Source organism: Monodelphis domestica, chromosome 8, assembly GCF_027887165.1.
Source record: "Monodelphis domestica isolate mMonDom1 chromosome 8, mMonDom1.pri, whole genome shotgun sequence".
NCBI lineage: Eukaryota > Metazoa > Chordata > Mammalia > Didelphimorphia > Didelphidae > Monodelphis > Monodelphis domestica.
In genome coordinates, this window is record NC_077234.1 from 76949609 (window position 1) to 76964015 (window position 14407).

Below are 14407 nucleotides of genomic sequence, written 5' to 3' on the forward strand. Positions count from 1 at the left end.
CTGAGTATTTGAGACTCTCAGACACTTAGCTGGTAACGTGGGTCTTTACCTTATGCTTTCAGCCTGCTCAATGGTGTTTGCTTTTCCCCATGTGAATTTGAACTTTAAAGTTTGTAATTTTGAATTAGAAATGTTTCTGTTCTCCATTATGCTAACTTTGGCTTGGCAACTTCACTTTGATCTTTTGTAATTCTGACCTAGACACTTTTTTGTTTTGACATTTTTTCCTAAACAAGAACCTCCAGATTTCTGATGCTAGTTTCAGATAAATATTTTGCTGATAATTTGGTCTAAATTTTATTAAATCTGGTCTCTGTAATTGCACTGGAGTTTGTTCTGTGCTACACATTTTACTTATATATTTACATACATATAGATATGTACATATACCAAATTGATGCCAACATTTTTATATCACTTTTGAGGGAAAAGCAAATCAGTACTTATGTATTAGAAGAAAGAAAGAGGTGTCCTAAAAGTACATTGGTCATCTTGACTGATTACCTACATAAAATTGTCTATAAGGGTATAGGATACTGGGGCTACTTGATTTATTCTCTTCAATGTCATGCTGGTTTTGGAAATTGTCAAGCAAGGAACAATCGGGACTTAGGTCAGGCTCACAGTCTGGGGTTTAGAAACAGAAGAGTATCTAGGGCAAAGCAATAGAAACAAAACCTTGTTGAGGGTGAACATAAATTCTGTTAGACTAAACTAATTTGCTTTTCCTTTTGCCATTTTGGCAGAAAGACCCATAGATTTAAATATGTGGCAGATGTATGGTGATTTTAATAAAATACAAGAGAGAATCCTCCAAACTAGATTACCTTTCTGATAAAAAAAATTCACAAAATTTCATCAAAGGTTTGAAATAAATCTGTTTTCATGAAGATCTTTTCATAGTTCAGCTATCAGGATTATTTCATGAAGGACCTTAATCATGGGTTTAAAGAAAGTACACACTAGAGATATATGTAACACCAATTGTACAAGGTAAGCAGCAACTAAAATATATGACTTATGTGAAAGGGTACAATAACTTGGGATAATTAATAATAAAAATAAAAATAATGATTTAACAATTTAATAATAATAAAATAAAATGTAATAATCCAACATACTAAAACTCCAAAGAATGATCTTGAGGATACTATAAGGAAACAGAAAAAAATAATGAAATTATTATTTTCTATTTTCCATATCAATTAAATACATGTAGACCAAGAATCAATTTACCCCAATCCTCAAACAAATCCATGCTTTATGGTATTCTTGGACAGGAAATGAAAAGTTAATGAAACAAAAGTCATTTTGAAATCATTTGTTTTCTGTGAACTCACTGATAGATATAGATGAGAAAGTGCAACTTAAGAAAAAAATTTGGCTCAAAAAATTTTAACTACAGTATACTAAGCAAAACACAAAGCCAACAAAACTGTACACATGCTATGCACTGTGTGTTTTCAGTTCACTGAATTCAAACTGATCATGGAGTTATACCTATTGACTAATGATGATCAGGCTAGGTATAAAAGAGACACATTGCAATAAGATCAAAGGAAGGAAATATGTATGTGAACTTGTTGAACTATGAATTCTTTTTTGATTATTTTAGTCTAATGCCATGCATATTCACTAAAATGACAAGCACAACCTCTGACAAAGAAGCAGCAAATATAATCAGTGGGATGAGGATGCATCAGCAGATGAAGATTACTTTCTAATTTCAATCTAGGGTACTTTTTAGTTAATGTGGGAAATTGTCTTTATTTCATTTTTCCTTATAAAATACACTTATTTTAAAAAGAGAAAGATGAGTAACTATTATAATGTTATTATACATGGTACAGATAATTAATTTAATAAGTGTTTGTTGAAATGAGTCGAATTATAGGGCTTTCTGAAGCAATAAAAATGGAAATATATAGAAATTGTTAGTAACAATATTTGATTACTAATATCCCAGTGATACTGAATTTCTTGTTTATTTCTCTAAAATAATATGAAGGGTATCGAAAGAAAAAAAAATCTTCCAGACTTTGTAAATGTGGTATTTCAGTCACAAGCTTTCTTATATTTTCAGTTTCTAGTATTTATCAAACATTGTTTACAATTATTTATTTTGCAAGCTTCCTGAAGTTGAGACTTGTTTATATCCTTTAAGCTATCCTCAACCATAAATCTGGTATTTTATATACAATAACAAAAATGTTTGCTGAACTTGAATTTAACATTTAATAAGTGGTCACTTAGATAATGAATTAGTATCAATAATTTGGTATTAAAACATTCCCAAAGTAAAGATATAGGACTTTTAAAAATTTGCAATTTTTGACACTATGATCACTGAAGTGATACAAAGTAAAGTAGGCAAAACCAGGAGAACATTGTACATAGTGATAGCAATACTGTATGATGATCAATGCTGAATGACAACTATTATCGGTAATGCAAAGATCCAGGATAACTCCAAGGGACTCATGATGAAAAAGGCTTTCCTTCATGATAGAAGGAACTGATGTAGTCTGAATGCATATTGAAGGGAACCATTTTTCAATTTACTTTCTTAATGAATTTTTCTCTAGAGTAAATAATGTTTTTTCCCACAACTTGGGAAACACATTTACAACCTCTTTAATATTACCTGTCATCCTGGGGAGCAGGAGGGATAAAAAGGAAAGAGAGAGAAGATGGATTGCAAAATTTCAGAAAATGATTATTAAAATTATATCAACATATAATCTGGAAAAATATAAGAAGAGATAATATATTAAATATATTAGAAATCTGGAACTATCAAGAATTGATTAAATAGAGCACACCATTAAGCCTAATAGACATTCAATGTTGTTCATGGAATTCTCTTTGACCATTGATTTCCCAATTGCAGATCTTTACGGGCAGCTGGGTGGTATGGTAGATAGAGTGGGGCCAGGAAGATCCATATTTCTGAGTTCAAATGTGGCCTCAGACACTTACTATGTGACCCTGGGCAAGTGACTGAAACCTGTTTGCCTCAGTTTCTTCATATAGAAAATGAGCTAGAGAGGGATCACAAATCATTCTAGTAGCTTTGCCAAGATAACCCCAAATAGGGTCACAGATTATTGGACAGGACTGAAATGACTGAAGAAAAACAATGAAGATCCTTATGTTTTTATAGGAGGAAGAAAAATATGGTAAAAAAAAAGAAAATCCAGGGAAACAAAAAGGAAGGAATAAGAAAAAAGGAAGAGATGGCAGAGGCAAAGGAAAAGGGGTCTGAATATGCCTGAAAACACAAAACCATCACTCAATGATATTGTTTTAGTAATAGAGGCTCCCCTACTTGATTCACTAATTACCAATATGTGCATTAAGGTATACTATGTGCATATTTGATCCCCCATACAATTCCACCACTTGAATTAGTTCTTATGGAATCAAGATGCCAATAAGACATGTTATCAGAGTTTTGTTGCCTCTGTTAACTTAATTCATGTCAGCTTAAACTCTGAGGTTATTTTTAGAATACCACAGATAATGATCAAAATAATTCCCTCATATTTTAATTCTCTGAATTGGAATAGAATGAATAGTTATGAACAATATTGTAACCTTAACTGAAAATATCCTTGTATTTTAAGCACATGGCACTGAGAAGTTACAGAACCTCTAATGGGCCATGAGACAGGATAAGGATAGGTGGGTTTTAAATTGAAGATGAGTTAGAAAAACCTTATAGATGGATTCTATGAAAAAAAAAACTGCAAACATTATATGCTAAATATTTGAGAAATATTCAATTCTAATCAACAAATATATACAAAACATCTAAAATATTCCCAAGATTGCTTCAGGATACAAAGAAAAGTAATACATATTTGCTCTCAAGGAGCATTTCAGTGAGTGAATCATCTATCCAAATCATCAAAACAGAAGTTAGAAGGAACAAAATGCCTGAGAAAACAAACACAAAGTTTGGGAGATTGGGAAAGCAGCGATCTCTTCTCTAACTGACAGGATCAAGGAATGCCCAAAAGAAATAAGACAGGAAAGAAAGAAAAAGTTTCAAGAAGTGTAGATGAGGAAGGAATCCATTGAAGACCTGTAACACAGGTCTTCAATGCACATACATTCACACACATAATGAAAGTGCCTGGAAATAGTCTGCTGTAGTCTGGACTGTCTGTAACATGAAATATGTAGAAAAGAGCTTTAGTAAAAAAGGATGAAAAGGTATGTTCAAGCCAGAATACTTTTAGCCACTTGAAGGAAGTCTAAAATAGCTTAAATATCTTTTTCTATTAACAACCAAAACCATTTTCTACCTCTTCCTGAAAAATATGTGTATCCTCACAAATATGGTTGTGTATATGTAAATATGTGTGGATAGTAGAGAGAAAAGTAGAAATTATTTTTTTCATTGTTGTTAATTGTAGGAAAAATAAAATTTATAAAAGAGTTAAATCTGTACTGGAAAGAAGATACCAACAGGACCTTCTGCATTATAAGTTTTATTGATAAATCACCAATTAAAATCACTACAGCATGGAGGAGGGTCTATGGATGTGAAAAACTGACTAAACTGTCAGACTCAAAGAATGTGTTGAATAGTTTTGCTGAAGTGATTTTCCCCTTTCTTTTTTGTTTCTTGTACAAGACATTAATAAAAAATTATAATTTAAATTATAATAAAACCAATTAAAATTATATAATCTTATTAGTGAACTGTGTATAAAAGTGTGAAGTAGGTTTGAAACTAGATTTTTCAGAAAGAAATGAGAAAACTCATAGAAAAACTGAAATCTAAAACACCTTTGACAGATGAAATACAAAAAAATTGTCAGGAAACAAATTCCTCAAAAATGCCATATGGTCTTCAGTTTTGGCTTTCTAGCCATTTATATGCTATTAAATGATTAATTCATAGTATATAGAAATAAACCTTGATTATATAAGGGGGGGATTTACTATTTGAACCTGGAAAGGACCAAAAAGACAATATAACCTAACGCCATTGTTTTCAGAAGAAAAAAAAAGAAAAGAAAATATCAGCTGAGTGATGACACATATTATCCAAAGTCACATTATGGAGTAAGGAGGGGGGAGCTAATGTCTAGATCAGATACTCTTTCCTAACATTCACACCATGGATGTCCCTAATTGAGGTGCTTCAGAACAGTAAGTGAAATCAAAAATTGCCTGTATGTTTTCTTTAAGAAAATGCATTTAAATGCAATTACAGTTCAAAAAGTGTAGAGGTACATAAGTAAAGAATAAAACATAAACAACACTGATTAATTAAAAGATAAAATAATTGAAATGAAAACAAAAACAATGCTGACTTTTACTTTAGAGCTGATGGGTGCTGGTAAAATTGATAACAAACAAATTAGCTAACTTGGAATTTCCAGGCATGTAAACTTTATGGACATTATGTGGCAAAGATCACTGATAATTTATTATCTCTTTGAAAAATCTTACTAAACTGCCATTGTTTTCTAATTCTTATTTGAGAAAAGACCAGAGACTCAAATATCAATACACAAAGCAACAAATAAAAATTTTGCCAACTATGAAAAGATCAGACTGTTATTGTTCAAAACCGCATTTGTGATTTTAGATAGATTTTTAAATCATTTTAAAATAACCTTCCTAAAGGAACAGAGTATCTTGTAAATATTCAGATTTAATACTATTACATTTTGTTTCAAGTTAAACATTAAAAAGTTCTGATAAAAGAATCTCTGAGATAATTTTCATATATTTCCTTTTCCACAAATTTACAGATTAAATCTTTTATACTGCTTTTAAGATCCCTTAAATGTATTTATTCATGAATATACATAAATATGAAGCTGCATAAAAATAAACCAAAAATCACGTGGAGGGAAAATATTAATATGCATCAATGTTGAATAGAGCAAAGAGTTAGGATATGGTGAAAGTATGCATTAGCTTTAGCACTTCATTAACCTATGGAGTCATCTATATACCAATGGAGACAGCACAGAATTCCCCATTGCATTCTTCCCAACCCAATCACTAATTCCTTCATCTTGGTAATCTCTGCCTTTATAATCTAGACTCTTATTCTATTCCCTTCTCCATCTTTAAACAGTTTTGCTGGATAACAACAAATGTAGCTTTTGTTAAATCTCTACTTGTAAACATCAGGGGACGTCTAAAATATATATTAAGGTCTAAGTTCCTTCTTAGGTAGAAAATAGACACTCAGAGGTCTGGACCTGGTCAATTAGAAAAGAGTTTCCCTAATGGAGAGCAGAAGAGAAACAACTCCCCTATTTGGTAAGCAATCAAGCAATCAAGAGAGCCAATGTGCATCATCACACATGTTTGAAAAGAGGTTTGCTCTCCTACAGAAAGTACAATCTGGTGAAGTTAATTTCAATACCAAGTAGCATTCTAGAACATATACTGAAAATATGGTTAGTGAATATTTTAGAAAAGCAAGCAGTGATCACAAAGTGTCAACATAGACTCATTAAGTACAGGTAATGTTAGTTTTAAAAACGTTTTTGATGGAGTTGTTAGATGTTTATAGTAGAAAGGATAAAGCCCACCTCAGAAATATTACCCATATGACACATATGGACTATGTGGCCATGGGCAAATTAATTCACCTCTCAGTGTCCTAGGAAACTCTTAAGAGTTGTGTTTCAGAGCAGTTGCAACTGTTCTGCATTGTTAGAGTCACTGCATTAGAAATTCCCCATATCAATGAATTCATAGATTTCTTTAAGAAAAAATGCTCAGAAAAAGGGAGATAAGAGTCCTACTATAGTCTGTCATTGTCATATTTCATCTGATGTATCAGGCTGTCTGGATTTCTAGATTTTGTATCTTTTTATATATAAAATTAAAAATCTTCTGAGGAGAATATTGTTCTTGATCTTATTGATATGTTTCTCACATTAGAAAGTCAAAATACACCCAAGAAAGTTCTTGTAAATATCTTCTAGGAATACTAGGACAAATAATTATGTATACAAATATACATTATATGATGTACAATATGTTACACATTATGTATTAGTTACAATAGATTATTAAAATATATTCTCTGATATATGTGTGTATATGAATCTATGCATTGTTTTGTGTGGGTGGGTGTGACTAGATGGCATCTGAATTATCTTCCAATTATTAAATTTCTCTGATTCTATGATGTGGATGTTGTTTTATCTCACAACAAAATATCATAATAGCTACAATACTTAAATGCATTCAGAGATTCTTAATGTAGATATATACATTACACCTATAATGTATCTGACTCTACTAGTTTTATTTTTCAGACAGGTCCTATAGTTGACTAAGATTATAGTTAATTCAAATCCTAAATCTTTCTTTGTAGGATCTGCCATTAAAACTGGCATCCTGCTCCTGCTGTGAGTCCTAGCAGCCCAGCAGTGGGAAGAGGAGTGTCGAGGCCCAGAATCCCTGCTTGAAAAGAAGTTCCAAGCCACAGCCGTTTCTCTGGGACCGGAGATCCAAGTGGCTCACACAGATGATTGCTCATGTCTGAGGAGAGGGACCTAGCTGATTCCCCACTCACAGCCAGGATGCCCAAGAGGAAGGTCAACTCTGCAGAAGGGGAAGGAAGGGAGGAGCCCAAGAGAATGTCAGTAAGACTGTCAGCTAAACCAGTCCTTGCAAAGGTTGAACCTAAAACCCAAAAGAAAACTGGAAAGGATAAATCAGAGGACAAAAACGTTCACACAAAAGGAAAAAAAAAGGAGCAAAAGGAAAACAAGCAGAAGTGAATAACCAAGAAGAGAATAAAAAAGACTTACCCATAGAAAATGGAGAAATTAAAAATGAAGAGGGCCCAGTCTCTGACTCAGCAGGAGAGAAAGAAACCAAATCTGAATAACGTCTTATTCCAAGTCTTTTAACAGTTATCCCTGTTACCTCCCTTCTTATACAATTCAGAGAAATATTTTTATCAACTATTTTGTAAATGCCAGGTTTTTAGGAGCTCTAGAAACACATTTTTATGGAGGCAATCCCACCTCAACACATTAATTTTTTTTTTAAAACAGTTAGATAAATGTAAGCCAATCTAAAGTGACTTTATTTAGAATCATATTTAAAGAGCTGAAATCACATACTGGTTGTTGGTATTTTGTTTTAATATGGCCAGAAATTAATAGAATGTTGATTAGGAATGTTGATTAATATTCCATAAGCAGTTTTTACATCATTAAATGAGGCATAGCTGGCCATTTGGAATTTTGACCATGAATTTTAAAGATCTTATTTGAATTCATCTGTTTTCCATCTTATCTTTTGGTATAATATTTTCCTAAATAAAACTGCCCTGGTGTTGAATCTTCCTTTCAAAATTGTGTGCTATGTGTGACATTGTCATCTTTGGGTAGTTGTGGTACAATTTTTTTTAGTAACTTGGTTTATGTACCATAAAAGATTGGAAAATGTATATAATGAGTTTAGTTTTATCAAATACAGAATTAGTGGAATTTTACTTTGTAAAAGATATAATTCCCTATCCATATTTTGGATACTGGTATTTGATAACCTCTTTAGAGTTGCCTTCAAACTTAGTAATAAAGTCACTGGAAAAAAAAGTTTAGAAAAGGATTACAGCTACATGATTTTTAGATTTTTTCTAGCATTTTTAAAATGTACAAATTAGTTATAGTGTATATCTACTGGTGACCAAACAAGAACTAACAAAATCTTGATTATAAAAGAATTTTGGTTTTGTAACCTATGTATTAAATTCTAACACAAGACAAAAATAACTGGCATCCTTCACCATGTAAATATTTATTTAAATCAAAGTATGGGTCTCTATATTTATACTAAATCTAGTTAGATTTAGGCTATTATTATGCCAAAAAATTCTTGGTTTTGGATTCCATCATCCAGTTTATTAGTTATCCCTTTCAGTACTGTGAAAACATAAGCACATTATCTAGGTTCAAAATTAAACTAACAATTAAAATATCCAATAGGACAAATTATGAAACTGCATCTTGAAGTAAAGCATGAAATATATTTTTCCAGGTTGATATTGATTCATTATCAACACATTTCAGAGATAAATAACATTTCAACTGGTTCTTATAAATCTACTACTATTATCATGTCAACTACATTTCTCCATCTTGTTCTATATTTTGGCTACAGCATTTCCTTGATCTAATAACCCTATTATATATATCTGTGTGTGTGCGCATATATATATATATACGTATATATATATATATATATGTAGAGAGAGAGAGAGAAACACAGAGAGAGAGAAACAGAGAGAGAGAAAGAAACAGAGAAAAAGAGACAGACAGAGAAAGAATTCACAGTATATTTTCTTAGTGAAGAAATGTAGTCCCAGCAATTAAACTTCCTATTACTAAGCATTGTATGTCAAATTCAATAGTGACAAAATCACAGTATTAAGAGTTGGACAAGTACCCTCAGTGGCCATCTAGTAGAAGCTATGCAACAACAATTATATATATATATATATATATATATATATATATATGTGTGTGTGTGTGTGTGTGTGTATACATATATATATATATATATATATAAACATAAACATCTATTTTTCCTTCTTATACATTCCCTCTTCTCTCCATTGCTCCTCTTTTACCACCTCTGGCTTGGTACAAGCTGTATTGCCTAATCTCTGCACTATTATAATAGTTTGATGGAGTGATTCCCTGCCATAATTCTCTCTCTGCTCCAGTCCATTTTCCAATTAGCTCTCAGAGATCTCTTCCTTTATAAAGCACAGATCTTTCCATATCACTCTCTCCCCAATTTCTCTGAATCAAAAACTCCCATGACTCCCTTTCACCTCCAAGGTCACATAGGAAATCCCCTCTTTTGCTTTTTAAGTCCTTAGTAACCTGCTTCCTTCTCCATCACACACCACTTTCTAGTTTTCTTACACCTTCAACTTCGCTGTGCATACACATGCACACATACTTTGCCATCCAGTGACAATGGTATCCTTTCTCTTCCTTGAACCCAAGACATCGCTCTCCAAGTCTGGAATGTTTTATCTCTTCTCCTTTTGGTTTCCTTCAGATACTAGCTAAAAACTCATTTTCCTTCTTTTTTTCTTTTCTTTAAAAAAAACATATTTTTCCATTTTATAAACAATCTGTGTATTTGTTCCAAGGCAAAAGTGGTAAGGGCTAGGCAATGGAGTTTAAGTGACTTGTCTAGGGTTTCATAGCTAGGAGGTGTCTGAGATCAAATTTGAACTCAGAACCTCCCATTTCTGAGTTTGCCTCTCAATCCATATAGCTGCCCCCCCAAAAAATGGTTTCAGGCATATAGTAGGTATTTAAAAATGTTTATTGACATTTTGAATGACTAAATACAGCAATGGTTATCACACTGCTGAGGGAAGGTGTATGCCGAAAGGATTTAAAATTTCTTTCATTCCTATTCTTGCCATGCCAAGTTATCTTTCTTGCCAAGTATGGAATGTCAGACTAATATACAAAATATCTATATAAATTTTGCTTTACATTTTTAAAATCATGTGTTTTACTAAAAGATACACTTATGAATGAGAAGTTTAAAATGAATTCTTAGGCCTGAAAATAGTCATATTTGTGAGAAGTGAGATATTATGTCACTTTTATGGTAAGAGTGGCAACAGTTCATCTTTATCAGTTTTAACTCTAGACAATTTTTCTCTTTACTGTGGATATTGTTCTAATCCCTTTTACTTGAGTAATGCTCTTATACTGTGTATCCCTTAAGCTCTTGTCAAACTAAAAATTCAGATTATCTCTTCAGTAGTTGAGACCAGATTACTACCTTTATTCCCCAAAGCTGTTATTATCATTCAAAAAAGACATGTATTAAATATCTTAGTGGCATTTACTTATCATGTTTCCCAAACTATTAATAATGTTGTAGACACTAGAGGTTTTCACAAAACCATGGATTTGCACAAAACCCAGCATGTGCTCTAAAATAATGGTGTCAAACTATTATTTTATTATTAGAAATGGATTATAATTAATATAATAATATTATTATTATTAGAAATGGATCCTTATAGCCTGCATATTGACTTATACAACCATAAATTAATATTATCTGTTATTTTACTTTTTTAAACTTATTTTATTTAAAAAATTCCTACTTGCATTTTTAGGCCACACTCAAGAGTTCTACTCATGGCTTGTAGCCATGAGCCTGGAGTTTGGCACCTCTGCACTAATTTAAAGATATGCACAAAATATTCCTGGCATCTAAAAGGCTGTGGTTGTCTCCAGAGCATTATCCAAAATAAGACTATGGAAAACTTAATAAAGGCTTGAATTCAAAAAGGACGAATTAAGTTTATGGTCTTCTATATTAGTTCTACCCTGAAAACATCTCTAAAATCAAAACCACCCGATACCCTTGCATGGTTATTTAATATTTTAACACTTAGAGCCAAGCCTGCTCCACTGAAAACTTATTGCTAAATTAACCAACATTTGGAGACCATTTCAAATGGTTACTAAAGAAATCAGTAATAATTAAGCCACTAGGGATCTTTCAACAGACACTTAAATGCTATTTTCATCTAAAATTGCATTTCTAATTTAGCTTCGCGGAGATTAGATAAAAGCAAAATCCTCAGGCAGCTGGGGTATGATGAGTTGATCTGGGACAACCACAAACAAAACAGGCAGTAGAAATTCATTTAAGACTGGCTAGAGTGTAACTTCACACAATGTACCCTACTAAGGGCTAGCCGCAAGGCAAACTCCTGACATGGGAAAAGTTTCTTTGGTGCCTAAGTGTTTCCCTTTGTAGTATTTTTTCTCAATCAGTACCCCTCCCACTTATGGATATACAACATCCTCCTTTTCTCTTCTGAGTCTCATCAAAGCCCGCTCTCAGAAAAAACTGATAAATTCATTCAGAGAAAAGTACAAAATTTTGGATAAGGCTTTGTTGTTCTCCCAGTGAAATTTGCATTATAATGGAGATCAGGAAAACTATATTGAAATAAGGAATGGAACTTTATGGGGTGGCAGGCATGGGGAATGAATTATTTTAGACAACTGGGAAACATTGTGCGTAGAATCCTAGACACAGAGTCAGGAAAATTTAATTTTGACTCTTTCGTCAGACATTTACTAAGTGTGTCATCCTCGGCAAGGATTTTAACTTCTCCCCATCTTGTTCCTCATTTATGAGATGGATGACTATATAAAAGTATTGCTTCAATGACCAAATGAGATAATACAGGTAAAATATTTCAATACTTACTATGATACACATATTAATTTTAGCTATTTGAGAAAGACAGACTGTATCATTCCTAAAATCACAGGATCCTAGATTTAGAGTTGGAAGAGATTACAGTAATCAAATAAAAGCCAGTGTCTCCCTGTGTGATTCTTGTCCCAGGTAAAGTTGTGAGTTCCAATGTTCTATATCAGAGATGGATAGTGGTGGCATGTGTTTTCTTTCAAACAGATTTGAAAAAAGGAACAAAAAAATCTCATTTTCAAGCTGTGCAAAGAATGTCTACAATAAAAACTCAAATACTAAGTGATGTAAGTAAACTCTAATTTTATTTAAGAAGGTAAGGATACTTGATCATGGTTTTTACCTATAATTCTCAATATTTAAAGGTTCTATTAATTTTTTTTTTTGGAATTCTTTCTGTATCTTTTTTTTTTAAACATTATTTTATTTGGTCGTTTTCATACATTATTCACTGGAAACAAAGATCGTTTTCTTTTCCTCCCCCCCCCCCCCCCCGCCTTTCCCTCTCCCTTTTAAAGCTATGAGTACTCCCTTCTCTTACTGTAACTCCTTTAAGATTTCTGAAAATATCTTCCAGATTGCCTATGGACAAGAAAAATGATTACTCAGTAGCCAACCTGGTACCAAAATGTTCTAGACTGCCTTTTAGATGACAAAACTGCCTGAGTCTACTGAGTCTTTCTTTTATGGTAGCCCCTGACACAGACTGTAATTTTGAGGATTATACATTATAGAAGGACTTAGGGGATGTTTAAACTTTCAGATAGAACTTTTAGATAGTGATTATTACTAAAAATAATTTATTAAATTATGAAACATGCAAAGTCCAAAAGAAAAATATGGACTGGACACAAATTCTGGAAGAACTCAAAAAAACCCCTTCAAAAACCAAATAAGAGAGGCAGAGGGAAAGTGGGGAAGAGTAATGAAAGTGATGCAAGAAGAAATGGGCCATTTGAAAAAGGAAAACTAAACACTGACAGAGGAAAACCAAACTTTAAAAATCAGAATTGACCATCTAGAAACTAGTGAATTCATGAGAAATCAAGAAGCAATAAAGCAAAAATCAAAGAAATAAAAAAATAGAGGAAAACATGAAATATTATTGAAAAAAAAACTGACCTAGAAAATAGACCTATGAGAGACAATTTGAGAGTTATTGGACAATCTGAAAGCAATGATCAAGAAAAAAATCTTGAACATCATATTACAAGAAATTATCAAAGATAATTGCCCAGAGATCCTCAGAAAAAAAATAAAATTGAAAGTGAAAGACTTCACAGATTACCTCCATAAAGAAATCCTCAAACAACAACTTCTAGGAATATAATAGTTAAATTCAAGAGACACCAATACAAGGAGAAAATACTTCAAACAGACAGAAAGAAACCATTCAAATACCATGCAGCTACAATCAAGATCACGCAGGATCTAGCAGCTTCTACATTAAAGGATCAAAAGGCATGGAATATGATATTCAGAAAGGCAAAAAATTTGGGTTAACAACCCAGAGTCACCTATCCAGTGATATTGAGTATATTCTTTCAGGGAAAAAACTGGTCATTCAATAAGATAAAAGACTTCCAAGCATTCCTGAGGAATAAGCCAGACCAAAACAAAAGACAAACAAACAAAAAAGAATTCCAACACAAGGCACAAGAGAAGCCCCAAAAGATAAATAAGAATGAGAAAATTTAGGGGACTCATTAAGGTCAAAATGTTTACATGTCTATATGGAAAGAGGATTTCTATAATTCTTAAAAATTAGTAGTAAAGAAGATAGAAGGAATTTACTTAGAAAGAGGGTAGAAAATTAAAAAAAATTAAAATATCATAATGATATATGATGATATAATATATGTAAATGTGATGATATGGAATGATATATATATATGTATGTATAAAAATATTAGGATTAATTAACAGCTAAGGACAGGGTAAAGAATAGTGGATAAGGTTTCTTTAAGACCAGACAGAATCTTGGGAAGAGTGGTGGTTTAAATTCTGGGTAGCCAGAGTCAGTTGGATTTTCCAACTGCCAAATGTCTCCTAGTGGTTTTTTGCCTAGGAGGCTGGTGTGTCTGTTCCCTGGAACACACAAAAAAAACACAGTGGCAGGTGAAGGAGGAGAACAGGCTAG

The 14407-nt window shown here is 32.4% G+C and overlaps 1 protein-coding gene and 1 pseudogene across 4 annotated transcripts in view; one reads left to right on the forward strand and one right to left on the reverse strand.

Moving 5' to 3' along the window:
* SPAG16 (sperm associated antigen 16) overlaps positions 1-14407 on the reverse strand; it is a 1430359-nt gene that overhangs the window by 799352 nt on the left and 616600 nt on the right. The window lies entirely within an intron of this gene.
* Positions 7375-8143, forward strand: LOC100012741 (non-histone chromosomal protein HMG-14-like; annotated as a pseudogene).